The sequence below is a fragment of the Cynocephalus volans genome, chromosome 8 (genome assembly GCF_027409185.1).
Source record: "Cynocephalus volans isolate mCynVol1 chromosome 8, mCynVol1.pri, whole genome shotgun sequence".
NCBI classification, from domain to species: domain Eukaryota; kingdom Metazoa; phylum Chordata; class Mammalia; order Dermoptera; family Cynocephalidae; genus Cynocephalus; species Cynocephalus volans.
This window is the reverse complement of record NC_084467.1, coordinates 138377148-138393198: the sequence shown is the minus strand read 5'-3', so window position 1 is coordinate 138393198 and position 16051 is coordinate 138377148. Positions and strand designations below refer to the sequence as shown.

Genomic DNA, 16051 nt, shown 5'->3' with positions numbered 1-16051 from the left:
TCTTTTTGTAAGGTTGTTATATAAATAAAAGATAAGGGATAAAACCCCAAAATCCTGAAATTAAAAATCAGAACTTGGGGCGGGTAGGAAGCAATACATTCATTTCACGGAGCTGTTACATACAATGCAACTGCCCTCAAAAGCAGGAATGGCAAGAAAAAGACACTCGGCTGCAGAATGAAGCTGGGGTCTTGGCCTGATAGCTTTTAATGTCTTTAAAATTGGGCTGGGCATCAAGTACCTTTTATGGAATAGGCCAAGGAAGGTAAGTTCAATTTATTTTTTGTTTGTTTGTTTGGTGGCTGGATGGTACAGGGATCCGAACCCATGACCTTGGTGTTATAACACCACACTCTAACTAACTGAGCTAACCAGCCAGCCCGCATTTTGGGTTTTGATATTTCAGTGAGCTCTGTGGCCAGCAGCTCATAGAGGGACACACTGTTGTGGGAGCACACACGGTTTTTCCCAGTCTGGTCATAATTCTTGGGTCCACTGGATAGAGAAGATAACCAGATGTGCTTGTTTGGGGTCTGCTTGTTGATCACTAGGTTTCTAGATCCCTACCCAGTTTAACTGTTAAGACACCACTCCCAAAGGAGACATCATAGTCCTCAAATGTGGAAAGCTTGTCTGCAAGGTCTTCAAAAAACTCTTCCAAGGAGTCCAGTGTTTCCTCTGTCAGTCTTTCATAGGTTGTCTTGTCTAGAGAACCTGGGTTGCCCCAAATTCCCAATTTCCTCCAATTCATCAGATAGACACTCTGCTTTTTTCCATTCAGAATTTGATTGAGGCAATGGAGGTTCAGATTGGCTTGAATGCAAAGGCCCTGGTGGCCACAGAGTAGGACAAACTCCTCTGGCCATGGGTCTGGACTGGTCTGGGGCACGAACTGGGTGGCCGACTGGGTCAGGACAGTGGCCACTACATAGTCTTTTGTGTCTGGCTTCTTTCACTTAACATAATGTTTTCAAGGTTCATCCATATTGTAGCATGAGTCAGTACTTTATTCCTTTTTATAGCCAAATAATACAGTCATGCATCACTTAAAGATGGGGATAAGTTCTGAGAAATACCTCATTAGGCAATTTTGCCCTTGCATGAACATCTTAGAGCGTACTTACACAAACCTAGATGGTACAGACTACTACACACCCGGGCTCTATGGGATAGCCACCAACGTATATACAGTCCATTGTTTTCTGAAAGGTTATTAGGTGGCATATGACTGTATTTCATTGTATGGATATACCACATTTTATTTATCCATTTCTCAGTTGATAGACATTTGAGTTGTTTCCACTTTTTGGCTATTATGAATAATGCTTCTATAGCAACTGCAGATTTTAACCTCCTGGAATTTTGTGGTGTCCTTTATTTGGTGGAGTTAGTTTATAGCATTCTGGACTCTGTTCAGTTCCTCAGAAGTCTCAAGTCCTTACCACGATCACTGCTTTTACATGAGCCCAGAATGCTCTTCATCTGGCTGACTACTACTCATCCTTCAGATCTTGGCTCAAATGCAGCCTTCCTAAGAGGAACCTTACGCAGATCCCCCCGAGCTAAGTGACATTCTCCTCCTAACACCCAGTTCTTTCCCTTCCGTTCACAACTTATTAGTGTGTTTGTGGTCTGTTTGTTCTGTTCTGTGTGGCATACGTAGTGCCTGTACTCCATAAATAGTTGAAATAGTATGGAATGCAGAGTGGATATTGATAACTGAGGGCAGTGTGCTAGCTCTGTGGCCTGAATGTAGACCTCATCATGGGAGAAGGCTGCTCCCCTGATGACTGGTGTTAACAGAGGAACCTATCTGGCCAAGAGGGATGGTGTCACACAGAGAGTGGGAAATGAGAAAGCAACTGAGACACAGGACTGGAGGAACAGGACTATCATGCCTCTTTGAGAGCACGAATGGAGGGATTCCTGGATTAAACCTGGGAAACATTGCCCCTTTGCTGACTTGTGACCCTGACTTCCTGAATTGTATCTCTAGACTGATGTGGCCAATGGGTTACATATATTTTTTTGTCACCACCTAATAATGGGGAAAACCTTTGAAAATTTGGGCCTAGTTTGACTATCAGCAAAGTCAACTATAAGGGTACCACAGATTGTACAGAAGAGAAAGGTAATAAAATTAGTTTTGCTTAGCAGGGCTTCTTGAATAATATTCAAATAATTACAGAGGCAAAACTTCCTTTTGAAGGATGTATTAGCTATTGCCTGCATGAGCATTAGGGCTTTGGAAAGCACACAAGTGAGTTATATTGTACTTGTGACAATACCATAAAAGATTCCCTGGAGGACCTCAAAGAGTAATAAATGAGTCTTCTAAAAACATCCCAAAGCTCAATAGCTGCTCATATTATGACTAAGGCACAAACCCACCACTAGGTGACAGTCTATCAGCAGAAATTGCTTTCTCTTTTATGAGTTTTTTCCAAACTGAAAGTTTCTGGGAACATCAGGAAGTAATAAAAATATTAGATAGTATATATATATATATTTTAAATATTTTATTTTATTTTATTTTGTCGATATACAACGTGGTTGATTATTGTGGCCAACTACCGAAATAGATAATATTTTTCTGCTCCCATTCCCCATCCTCCTCCTCAAAAATCTGTGCAGTTTACATTTTCAATTTTAAATGTTCTTCTTCATTCTTTCTCTCTGTCAATACTAAAATAACAAAATACTGATGTATAGAAACATAGAAATCAGACAAAGAAAATGAAGTATCCCCCACTCCCAAATACTGATTCTTTGGGTCTTAAAGATAAAGATGGCTATAAAAAGAGTACACCTGGTGGTCTTGACTTTTTGATATATAGATTATGCTTAAAAATCTTGTTCAAGTTTAGTTAATAAGTATTTTCTCTCTCATAAATAAAACACTATGCTTCCTTCAGCATTTGAGGTAAAGATGAGACAATTAAGAGAAATATATTTTAGCTGTTTTATGAAGAATTTCATTTTGTGCCCCTTTTGAATTGAGGGAAAATTTCCTGGAAAGAATTCAGTGAGGTAAGTGAAATTGAAAATTTAATTTGCTTCCACCCAAGGCTGGTTTGATTCTGAGTAACAGCTGAATTTGGCTGCTAGTAGTCTGGGCTCTGGGAGGCTTGGGTCCCTCCTGGGCACCCAGGCAGATCTTATTGATCTAGTCCTTCCTCTGCTTTCTTCTAAGACTCCAGGGCACAGCCAGCCTGAACTAGTGCATTCAGATTCCAGCCTTCAGAGTCAATTCCACTGTCCCTAACAGCCAGGTTCATGTGGGCCTAATGGAAAGCTCCCAGAGCTTATTCCAAAGTCTCACTCTTTATTTCTGTGCCCCATTCCTCAGGTTAGGCGTCTTAGCTATAGTCTGAATTATGTTATCTCTGAAAGAAAAACATGCACTCTGTATTTGGCCATGCATTTAAAGGTGTACCAAGGAGGCTCAAAAAAGCAAAACGCAGAAGAGTATTTATTCAGTTATTTCATTGGTATTAAAAGGAAAAAAGAGAGACATGTGGGAATATATCTGTATATGCATAGATATCTCTGGAAGGAAAACAGTGATGTTCAAAAAATTTCACAACTGGTTCAGCATTGGCAAGCAGGGATGGATGCTGGCCTTACAGCTGGATGGATCCTGGAGGTCCCCTAATGTCTATGCTTTGACCCTTTAATGATAGATGGAAGCTCTGGGGACAGCACTCCAGGGGCTTGAAGCAGTGGCTATTTACCACCCTGTCAGGAAGTACTGAAATATTCAACAACTGTGTGGGTCTCTACTGGTGCATGCCACCAGCTACCAAACATTTCTCTAGGAAAGGGGACTGCCGGCAGGAGGGACTTATTTTTCATTGTGCCCTTTAATACCGTTTGAAACGTCTTTTGTTTGTTTGTTTGAATTTTATTTAAGCAGGTGCATGTAGGTGGAATTTCATATTGTTCAGCTTGGGGGATAAGTCTCATTTTTAGAATTTGGTTCTTGACATTTCTGCCAAGTTATCTGACTTCAGTCTGTCTCCAGCCTCAGGGCCGTTTCCTTTAGCTCCATCTTGCTGGATCCTCCACTGAGAGCTTTCCTGAAGCTCCTCTACTTGTGGGGAAGCGGACGCCTGGCTGAACTCCCCCTCACAATCACTCGGTCCCCCCAACCCCCAATGTTGGGGTGAATCTCCTTTTGTCACTTATCTTGGGCTTCTTGTCTCTCCATCTACCAGACCTCAATTCCATCATTAACCAGTATAGACATCACTCTGCTTAATCTTGTGACCAGAAATAAGCACTTCGTATGTGTGTGTGTTCCCACAACTTGTGTGTGTACAGAACCTGCATTTCCTATGGGTTGAATTGTGTCCCCCAAATTTTCATGCATTAGAAACTTAATCCCCACTGTGGCAGTGTTAAGAGGGTGGGAAATTCTGTTATAGTAATTGAAAGGTGGGGCCTTGAAGAGGTGGTAAGATCGTGAGGACCATGCCCTAGTAAATGAATTAATCCATTGATGGTTTAATGGTGATCATGGGCATGATTCTGGTGGCTTTAAAAGAGAGCAAGTGAGAAGCTTAGCTCTCTCTTGCTCAGCTGATTCTCACCGTGCAATACCCTGCCTTGCTATATATGGAGTTACACCAGGAAAAGGCCCTCACCAGATGTGTTCCTTGGACTTTGGACTTCGGACTTCCCAGCCTCTGAAACTGTAAGCAATAAATATCGTTTCTTTACTGAAAAAAAAAAAAAAAAAAAAGAGCCTGCGTTTCCTTCGGTTGTATCTACACAGCAGCGCTGATAGGAGGAGTTATTAGGTTAGTGTATAACTCACATTGCATTGGCTGTGCCTCCACCTGCCTCGTGCAGAACCCCTCCCTCCCCTCTCCACATTATTTCTGGGAGATACAGTGGTACCTCCAGTGTGCTGCCTCCCATCCTTTCCTGCTTGCACTCTGAGCTCCTTGTAGATGTCCCCTGCCATGAGGCCACTGGGGGGCAGTGTCTCACCTCAGTCACTCTCAGCCAAGGCTCCTCTAGCCCAATGCTCCCAAGGCTGTCAACCACACTGTCCTTAAGTTTGTGGCAAGAAGCTCCTTTTCTTCTACTTTGCCTCACATTTTTTCACGTGGGTCCAAAAGCAGCAAGTCTTGTGTTCATTGTCTCACTGAGCCCCTTCCCTTTACTCGCAGGTTCTCTGGCAGTAGGGTTCAGACATGAGTCTATGACAGAGAACCAAAGGTGGTGGTGGTGGGCACTCTGGGCTCAAGCCGATACCCCTGCCTCACATATTCTATTCACGTCTGTATCCTCTGTGGGAATTGTCTGCTGGCATGTCTGCTTCCCCATTAGACTGTGGGTTCCTTGAGTGTGTGAATTTGATTTCCTCACTGTGTGGTATTCATCTTTGTATCTCCAGCATGTAGTCCCCTGCCTGTTACACAGTCAACCTTGATAAAATTTTTTGAAAGAATAAGTGAACACAGCCAAGTAGCATAGACACTCAACAGGAAATGGCCCATTGTAAAGAAACTCAGACAACACATGCGGAGGGAGAGAACCTATTCTTTCTTTTTCTTTTTTTAGGGCTGGTTGACTTGAAGGAATTTAGTTAACCTTTATGAGCTTCTGTCAATTGAAAATATAATAGTACCTGCCTCACAGGGTAGTTCAGAGGTTTAAAATGAGATGACCCATGAGATAAAGCATTTCTTGTGGGTACTGAGGTTGGGACTGTTGTTTCTGCTGAGCAGGCCTTGGGGGCCAGAAAGCCCCCAGGCAGAGTCACTTGCTGTCACGTGAGTGTGTGTGGCCTGCTACAGCTGCATTTCTGCACCCCTATTAGATGATGTGAGTGATGGGGGACTGTTCTGAGAAGTGTGTAAACACCACTAAGAATTCTCAAAACCTCTGGAGAGGGAAATCCTTGGAAAAGACTAGATAGACTTCCTGAAGAGCTGGCAGGCATGGACGTGGAGCCATTGTGATGTGGGGTTTTATGCCAACGGTCCTGGCCATCCTCCCAGAGGGCTGACCCTGTAATGTGACTACCCCTCACTGAGGTTACGCTGTGCACAGAGCTCTCTCCCCTCTCCTGGGCAACACAGTTCAGCGAACGTTTCCTCACACAATTAAATACTCTCTGGACTTCCATCTTACCCTTTTGCTTTCTCGACGTCACGCATGGGGCTTGGTTATTTTAAAGAGAGATGATTCAGTTAAAATTTATTTTGCAACTCTGAGGTGTTGACAAACCTGAACAGCGAATCCCAACTATTTTAACTCAAAAGTAATAAGGCTTAAGGTATTAAAAGTACTCTACAATTTAAACACTTTCCATTTTATTTTATTTATTTTTTAAATTATTTATTATTTATTATTAGCATATTAATTATTGCAAATTTTGATTTTTCTTTATGTCCTTTACCTGACCTATCACCCCCAAGCCTCCTCCCTTCTCCCCCCTCATCTCTAGCTTCCTTAGGTTTGTTCCCTCCTTCTGTAAGTTCAATGTATTGTAGTGGTCTTTCTTTCTTTCTTTCTTTCCTTGTTTCTTACTTTCTGCCCAGCAAAGGAAACAATCAACAGAGCAGAAAAACAACCCGCAGAATGGGAGAAAACATTTGCAAACTATACATCCAACAAGGGATTAATATCCAGAATATACAAAGAACTCAAACAACTATACAATAAAAAAAAAGTAATCCCATTAACAAATGGACAAAGGAGATGAATAGACACTTTTGAAAGGAAGACATACAAATGGCCAACAGGTACATGAAAAAATGCTCAGTGGGTCGAGCCCGTGGCGCACTTGGGAGAGTGCAGCGCTAGGAGCGCAGCAACGCTCCCGCCGCGGGTTCGGATCCTATATAGGAATGGCTGGTGCACTCACTGGCTGAGTGCCGGTCACGAAAAAGACAAAAAAAAAAAAAAAAGACAAAAAAAAAGAAAAAATGCTCAGCATCACTAGTCATCAGAGAAATGCAAATCAAAACCACATTGAGATATCATCTCACCCCAGTTAGACTGGCCATTATCAACAAGGCCAAGAATAACAAATGCCGGCGAGGATGTGGGAAAAGGGGAACTCTTCTACACTGTTGGTGGGACTGTAAATTAGCACAGCCATTATGGAAAACAGTATGGAGATTCCTCAAACAACTACAGATAGAGCTACCATATGATCCAGCAATGCTACTACTGGATATATATCCGAAGGAATGGAAATCATCATGTTGAAGGGACACCTTCACTCCCTTGTTCATTGCAGCTCTATTTACAATAGCCAAAATAAGCAACCAAGCTAGTGTCCATCAACAGATGACTGGATAACAAAAATGTGGTATATATACACAATGGAATACTACTCAGCCATAAAAACGATGAATTTCTGCCATTTGCAGCAACATGGATGAGTCTGGAGAAAATTATCTTAAGTGAAATAAGCCAGACAAGAAAAGAGAGAAGCTATTCTTAAGGAGAATCCTCTATCTTACAAAGTAACCGTTCAAGTTTCTCAAGGCTCCTTGGGTCCGCAGGAATAGAGAAGACCCAGGGTTATAGCACCACTTACAAGAGGAGCTTAATTGATCTTATTTTGAGAGAATAACATGTTCAACAACTATTTGACTAGTTAAATTTTATTGTGTACCTGACAGTTGACAAAACAAGGACAAAAACATGAAAGGGTACAGTACAGCAAAACATATTGATCAGAAGGGGGGAAGGCAGATGACAAAGGGACAGAACATTTTATTTGTATCAACCCAAGTTCAGAGAAATATGGCTAACTCAGTGCTCAGTTCACCTAAATGTTTAGAGCAGAAGTAAAAGTGACAGACTAAGGCATGGATTTGTTAATGCTGGGTATTGGGTGTTCTCTTATTATATTTTTACTAGAAATAAATGTGATGTCATGTGATAGACCACTGGTGTAAATGACTTCAACCGGAAAGATAAATTGTGCAACTCTATTTGACTTTATTGTCCACATTTACTGAGAAGCAAACCCATGAATCACAGCCTTGGCAGACACTGTTCAGGTGGTGTGGGAGACAGACAGAGGTACTAATTGTATTTACTATGTTAGTAATAATACTTAACATTTCCAGGCATGATAGTTGCAGAAATTGGGAAAAATAAGAATACTCCAGCAGACTTATGGAGACTCAGTGGCAGTATCACAAATAATCACAGTCATTGGGATAATTTCAGCAAATAGCAATCAGAGTTTGAGAGAGATAGAGAAAGAGAGAGAAAGAGAAGTTAAACAATTCATTGAAAATCACACAGCAGGTAAGAAGTCGCTCTAATTCCAAAACATGACTTCTTTCCTCTACACAGAAATGCCTCCCCAGTTGAAGAATGTTATAATGTAAAATCTTCAGATGAAAAACATGTGCTTCCACATGATTTTAAAAACAGTATTGTCTGGTGACTCATTTTGGTTTCCCTGTTCTATATACAAAGAAAAACTTAGGTAGAAACTAAATGAGCTGCTGGGTAACAAAAGATGTCAGACTGAAGGACAGTGGCTGGAATGGCTATGGTGCCCAAGTCCTCTGTCACCCAGCACCTTATCTATTTCCTGCACTAGGTTCTAGATAACTCAGCCTACCTAAAGCCCATCACGAAGTCAATCTCCCAACCTAACCACCCACCCACCTACCAACCAATAAACCCACCAGCATTTGTTGAAACTCTACTTTCTTGTGCCTGGCCCAGTGTTTGGTGCCATGGGGAATGGCAAAGAAGGACCAGGCAGGGGCCCTGCCACCCTGGTGCTTGTAATCTAGGTGGAGTGATAAGATAAAAATACATGACACAATTACAGAATCTGACAGAATGTAATAAAGTGCTAAATTGTGTGGTACAGACAATTAGAGAATAAGACAGTATATAATAATGTGCTAATTGTGTGGTGCAGACAATAAGTATAATAGGAGTTCAGTGGAGGGATGGATGAGTGTGGGCTGCAGTCTTCAGGGAAGGCTTCTCATCATGTCAGCGCTGCTGTGTTTATCCAGTGCATGATGAGAAATGGAATATGAAATAGAAGACGGATTAAGAGCAGAATAATGGTGCTGCACCGTGGTATCTCTTCTCAGACTGGATGAGGATAGAAAGAGAAAGAGTCATTTGAGAGGTGGCATTTTCCATTAAAAAAAGTCAAATAGAGAAATACATTATTTTCTTTATTAGTTGTGTTACAGAAAATTTCCACAGAAACTTAAAATCATGTTTTAAATTGAATAATGTTTTAAGCGTACTGGGAGAACTCACTGTTTAAAGGAACCATGTCACAAATTTTTTTCATATACAGAGAATAATTTTGCATTATAGATAATTACTTAGTTTATCTTTATACAAGATTCCTCAAAGCAAATACTAAATAGGTGCTCTTTTACACACTGGTGGGATTGATAAACCTTTTCAAGTTAATTTAGCAATGTGTACCTTAAATCTTGAAAATGTGCATGTTCTTCAGCCTATTAGTTCCACTTCTGGGCATTTATCCTAAGGATGTGATAATCATGGCTGGCTGCAAGAATAACTTTTCTACAAGTGCAGGGGAATTGTAGAAAAATATAACTTTAATATATGCAGTTTTGTAACAAATGCTTGCTAAAAACATTTTAAGTAAAGCAGCTTCTAAGGGGCCATATAAAGGTCAGGCAGGGTTGAGCACACTAAACATTCCAGGAAGCGAATGACCCCCACCCGGCTCCAGGAACTGACTAGTTCCTTATCTAAAGGCCACCTGGCCAGACCCCGGGGAAGATAAACGATTGAGAAATGCGCTGTTCCTTATCGGGGTGCCAGCCAGCCTGCTAAAACCTACCTGTAAATCTAAAGGCGCCACAGATAACCAACAACTCATCCTGTCACAAAAAACTGTATAAAAAGTGCTTGTATTGTCCAGGAGACTAAGTGACCCCAGCATGCTGGAATAAAACTCCTCTTGCCTGATTGCAGCGGTCTCTGTCTCATGGTCTTTGTGGAGTGAGCCATCCCTGCGTGTGTGGGATTTGTGCATGGTGCACAGGTCTTACACAACAATAATTACCACAGAGTTAAGAGAAACTGGGGACAATCTAAATGGCCCCAAACAGAGGACTGATTAAATGAACACATTTATGAAATGGAAAGTGTAGTCACTAAAATGGTACCATAGAAAAATATTTAATGTGGTGAAAAATGTTCACAATTTATATATAAGTGAGAAAAGTAAGTTCTAAAACTTGTAGAGTATGATTCCATTTTTGTTAAAAATGTGTTTTATGCCGAAAAACACATTTTATTCAGAGAAACATCTAAGTGGTGAGTCGATATGTGATTTCTACTTTATGCTTTTTCCAAATGTTTTCCAAGTTACATAGTTTACTTTGTAATAAAACATATATTAAAATCCTATAGTTTACTGATTTAATTTCTTTTGAGAGTTTAGGTAAGTCATAATTTAGACTGTCAGCCAGAGTTTTCTTAGAGTGGGGTGGACCTAGGGGCAGTACTCCCTCTAGGAGTACTCCAGACCCAGGAGGTGGAGATGGGTTAGAGCCAAAGATCTCATGGAACGAATAGGTTCTGGGTCTAGGGATAAGTGTCAGAAGCATTATTCCATTCTCTTTTGAATTATAAATAATTCCTATTAGCAGAATGTGAACTCATATCCATGTGGGAACTGTTTGGGAGGGATACACATGCTTCAAGGCTTACACAATGTGAATTTTTAGCAGCAGAGCCTGACAGAGGGGCAGAGAGCCTAGGGCACTGATCAATTTTTAAGACTTCTGAAATATTAAAAAAAAGAAAAAATTAGATGTATCAAAAGAGAATTTCAAAAATTGTGGTATATTTAAAATGTTTATCTTGAACAACCTGATACTTTTAACACACAGAATATGAGAACAGAAAGTAAAACTTCATTGTGAGATTGTATCAAGGGTCTGAATTTGAGATTGTTGGTGAATATGGGATCCAGGCCAAATTGGGCTCTGCCTGGAAACCATGTGAAGGATGTGGAATTACTGAAAAAAGTAAAAAAATATGTGGAGAGGATTTTGGAATTTTGGGTTCACGGGATTTTCCAAATCTAAAATGAAAACAAGTCTTCTGTTCCGGGAACTTGTAGAACTGTTTTGAAAGGAGCCTTTCTCTGAAGCATTTCAATACAAAACCACTGTATTTTTTCCTATGACTCGGTGTCTTTCATTTTCTAGGTTTTTGACTAATTTAAAGTCTTAGAATGAACCTGTTTCAACCTGTTTTAGTTAATCATTTTCTATTTTAACCTCATCATCTAGCTTCTTATCTTTTCGTTGGCCCAGTGGAAATAAAAATGCAGGAAGTCGAAGTCAGAATTTTACTTCCTTTCTTATGCCTAAAGAATAAAAAGAAGATCCTTGAATATTCATATTTTGGGGAAGTCAAACCTTAGCTAAAACTGGGACATGTTTGTCTCTCTTTGAAGAATCCATTCTGTAGAAAACTTCCTTTTGCTGAGATGGGCAAAAGTCATGAAGACTTGTTCCTGGGCATTCCCTTGTCATTCAATTAATTTGGGTGAATTAACTGCTCCCTGCTACAGTTTTTTTTTTTTTTTTTTTTTTTCCCATTGGACGGCATAGTACAGTGCTTAGCTGGATGATGAGGGCCGTGTATAAAGTAATTAAAATATTTCTGACAACGTGGCAGACTAACTGACATGGAGAAGCCTTCCCTCCTACCACTGTCACTTAGAAAATCTAGATAAAATGTGGCAGCAATTTAAAATGTACAACCATTATTGAGAAAAGTAAGGAAAATATTCCCATTCTCAGTGTGAAAAGGGAACTCAGAGCCGGAGTGATAACTGTAGTTGAAGTTGCTGGGATTGCATCCAGGTGTCAGGATCTGGGGGCTGGGCGGTTGAGGCCCATGTGGGTATAGGTCATGTGGTCTCAGGCCATGTTTAGGCCAGGCTCTATGAATAGGATTGTCAGCTTTAGCAAATAAAATACAGGAAGCCCAGTTAAATTTGCATTTCAGATAAACAGTGAATCATCTTTTAGTGTATGTCCCACAAGTTGAATGGGGCATACTTATACTAAAATGTGTTGTTAGTATTTGACATTGACATTTAACTGAGTTTCCTGTATTTTATCTGGTAATCCTGTGACAGGGTTCTGTCAATAAACTCTGGAGCCCAGGTGGAGGGTTGCCTCATTCATGAAGAAGGGACCGGAGGAAACACTGACAATTGTAGTGGGGAAGGAGGAAGGAAGCTTGTAGTTGGTCTGGGACTGCGGGTGGGAAAAATGTAATTGTCCCCAGGCCTTATCACGAGTAGATGTAGTATTCAAATTTATGCTACTTGGGAGATATAGAAATCTCAACCTGAGAAATTACCATAAAAATTGGCCCAGGACCTTTGAACCCTCAGAATTTCACTAGAAACAAACTGCTGTGTTTGCACAATTTAAGCACACAAGTATCCATTGGGATAACCAGTCCTGCTAAAGATATACTCTTAATAAAAAAATTGTAAACCAAATGAGGAAATGAATCACCTTGAAGGGGAACCTGAAGATAAAAAACAGGAAAATTAGCAACCCAAGAGCTGTGTTAATTTAAAAAATCTGAAAGAAGCTGTGAAATAAGTATTGTCTTAGTCCGTTCAGGCTGCTATAACAGAATACCATAAACTGGGTGGCTTATAAACAACAGAAATTTATTTCTCACAGTTCTGAAGGCTGGGAATCTAAGATCAAGTCACCAATGGATTTGGTGTTTGGTGGGGGTCCTCTTCCTGGTTCTCACTGTATTCTCACATGGACAAAGGGCTGAAGGAACTCTCTAGTGTCCCTTTTATATGGACACTAATTCCTAATCAACTACCAAAGGCCCACCTTCTAGTACCATCACATTGGGGGTTGGCTTTCAACATATGAATTTTGGGGGTACGTAAACATTCAGTCTATTGCAAGTATCTCTTAAATGTCAGAGACATAAGGAAGGAATAGAATGAAAGAATAGTTTTGAAAGAAAGTAAGTCGAGATGCTGGGTACCTTTCAAGCTTTATTAAAGAAAGAAATCTGCCCTGAAAATGGGGGACAGCTGGAAGAATGGGTTTTCGAGAGTTTATATTAGTTTTTGGGTGCAAAATGTACGAGGGGAGGGACCATTAGGTTGATGTAACTGGGTGGAGAACGGCGCTGATGCAGAAGCTGGAAAGTTGTTTCTAAGTCAGGAGGCTTCTTATAAAGGAAAGGAGAGAGGGGCTTGGTGCTGGAGTGGAAGATGGGCCGGTGGCTATTTTGTGCTGGTGCTTATTTTGTGCACAATGGTGCCAGCCACGTCCAAAATCCATCAAGTTTATTGTGAAAAAAAAAATAACAGATTTATTTGAAAAAGAACCAGATAGAAAGTGTAGAGATTAAAAATATATTTGTTAACATTAGAAACTCTAAGGGACATGTTAAATAGCACATTAAACATCTGGAGAGAACAAATGAACTAGAAGAAAGAACTAAGGCAATCACCCAGTATGCAGGACAGAGAAATAAAGAGATAGAAAAATATATGAATAGGAGAAATAAAAGTTAGAATGTGAAGGTCACATGTCCACTTATGTATACACACACATACATATTAAGGAAAGAATAAAAAAGGGGGAGAGTAGAGAGAATAGGGATACAATTATTAAGATGATAAAAGTTACTGAGAGAGAGAGAGAGAGAAAGAGAGAGAGAGAGAGAGAGAGAGAGCGAGAGAGCGAGAGAGAAAGATCCCAAAGTATAAAAGCTTAAACAAGACAGAAGTTTATTTCTTTCCCATATAACAGTCTAGAAGTCAGGGGCTGGTAGAGTGGCTCTGTTATTCTCAATTTGTGGTTTCTGTTTCAGAATCCCACATGCCTAATTTAGCTCTGGTCCTCAGGTCTGCATCCCAGGCAAGGGTGCAATGGGAGGAGTTTGCAAGGATTACAAAAGGCGCATACAAGCCCATATCTTTTAAAGGTATTATCCAGAGAAGCACATATCACTCCTCATATCTCAAAAGCATTAGAGAGAGGTTCTATCCATGTTCCCAGAAAAAAAATCTGATAGTTCTATTCTTAAAGGAAAAATAGAGAAAAATGGGCATTGGAGGGCAACTAGCAGTTTATCTCAGAGAGGTGAGTCAATATTAGAAGAGATTATGACTGAGCATTATCTAGAACTGATCAAAGACAAGGGTACTAAAAATGAAAATCAGAGCATGTTCCAAGCAAGATAAATAAGAACAAATCTTACATTTGGGTAATACTGAAGACCATCAAAGTAAAATTAAAATATTAAAAATAACTAGAGGAAAAAACAGATTAACCACAAAAGAAGGATATAGGTAGATCAATATCAAACTTCTTATCAGCCACAACAGAGACCAGAAAACAATGAAATAATATCCTGAAAGAGTGGACAAAAAATAATTTTCAGCCTAGAATGTATATCTAAGTAAGCTACCATTCAGGAATGAAGGAAAAATAAAGGCATTTTCTGATAAATAATTTAAAAAACAGACCCTCGCTGAGAGAATTATTAAAGGATACTTCAGTAAGACAGAAATGAAGTACAGAAATAAGGTGTGTGATGCAAGAAATAGTGGTAATCTTCTTTCTCTATAATATTCTTGAACCTAAATGCACTTAAAAATTAGTCTGAAAATACATAAAGCAAACAGTGACAGGATTATGAAGACGAGAAGGCATCACTGAAAGCACTTCATATTACAGATCAGAAGATTTGGATTGTCACCTCTGCTTTGACACTTTATTGCTCAGAGCTTCAGGTTAGACTAGATACTTCTATAATTTATTCCAATTTTAAAAAACCTCAACTCTGACTCAGTTTTATGACCTTGTGGTTATACTCTTTCTGGTTTAGAATGTGGGCTTTGCATTATGACAGCCCGGGTTCAAATCCCTGATCTGTCTTTGACTAACTTTGTGATCTTGAGCAATTTGACCTCTCAAAGCATCAGTTTCCACATCTGAGAAATAGGAAATGTAATTGTATTAGAGTTCTTGGCTCCAAACAACAGAAGCTGATTCTTGCTGAATAAAATCACTGTACAGTTTCATGCATTTCAGTGCTATAGAGCCCCCCAAAAGCAGATTCCTAATGAAAAGTTTTGTCTCATGAAAACCTGCAAGGCTTTTTTTCCCCTCAACTTCCTGAGAACTTGCTAATTTAAATGAAACGGAGGCAGAGACATTCTTTTCAGCCCTTGAATGAGAAAGATGAAGTGGCTTCTGCTCAAGGTGGGAACCCATTCTGTGAATTCATGGGTGGAGGAGACTTTCTCAACTATATAGGATAATTTATTACATTTATATGGCATTTTATAGGTTTTTTTCCTTCTGATTGTCTATTTTAAAAAGAAGAAAGTGAGCTCATCAAATGGAAGACCTGAGATTTGATTCTTTGGATTCCGAATCTGGTGCTCTCCCCATTGCTCCACACTGCCTTCCCAAGGCAGCCAGAGACTTTCCTGGTTCCCCTTCCACAACCCAGCTCAGACAGGATGTTTTCCTTTCACTGCCAGGAAGCTTCTTATTTCATCATCCTTTTTCACTTTCACAAGGAGAAATTCCCTTGGCCTTTGATGGACTTGCTATTTTTAGTGTCTTCTTGGATCACATTCCTGCCAAGGCCTTTCTCCACTTGCAGATTGACTCTGAGTAACCCCTTGCAGATCTCTTCTGGGAGCTGGGATGTCCCACATCCCATATCCCAGCAAGACCAGAGGGATACAGTGCTTGAGAATTACCAAAGGAAACTAAGTTTATCTCTACAGGTGACATGTGCTGCCATTCCAGTAATAACATTTATCCACTTTGTTAATATTGCTAATAATGAATTTTTATGATAACAGTGATTATTGTAGTCTCTGAGATAGCTCAAAACCTTACCTCATTTGGCTTTAGAAGCAGCCACAGCCACAGCCATCACTTAACAGTTTCATATAAAGAGGGGAAAATACCAACTGCATGGGAAGCTTGGAAAGCTCAAATAGCAATTAATTAATGAATTCATACATTAA

General features: G+C 40.0%; 1 pseudogene; it reads right to left on the bottom strand.

The window, feature by feature from the left end:
• Positions 1 to 233: 233 nt before the first annotated feature.
• The window catches only part of LOC134384395 (frataxin, mitochondrial-like), a 76650-nt pseudogene continuing 60832 nt past the window's right edge, over positions 234 to 16051 (bottom strand).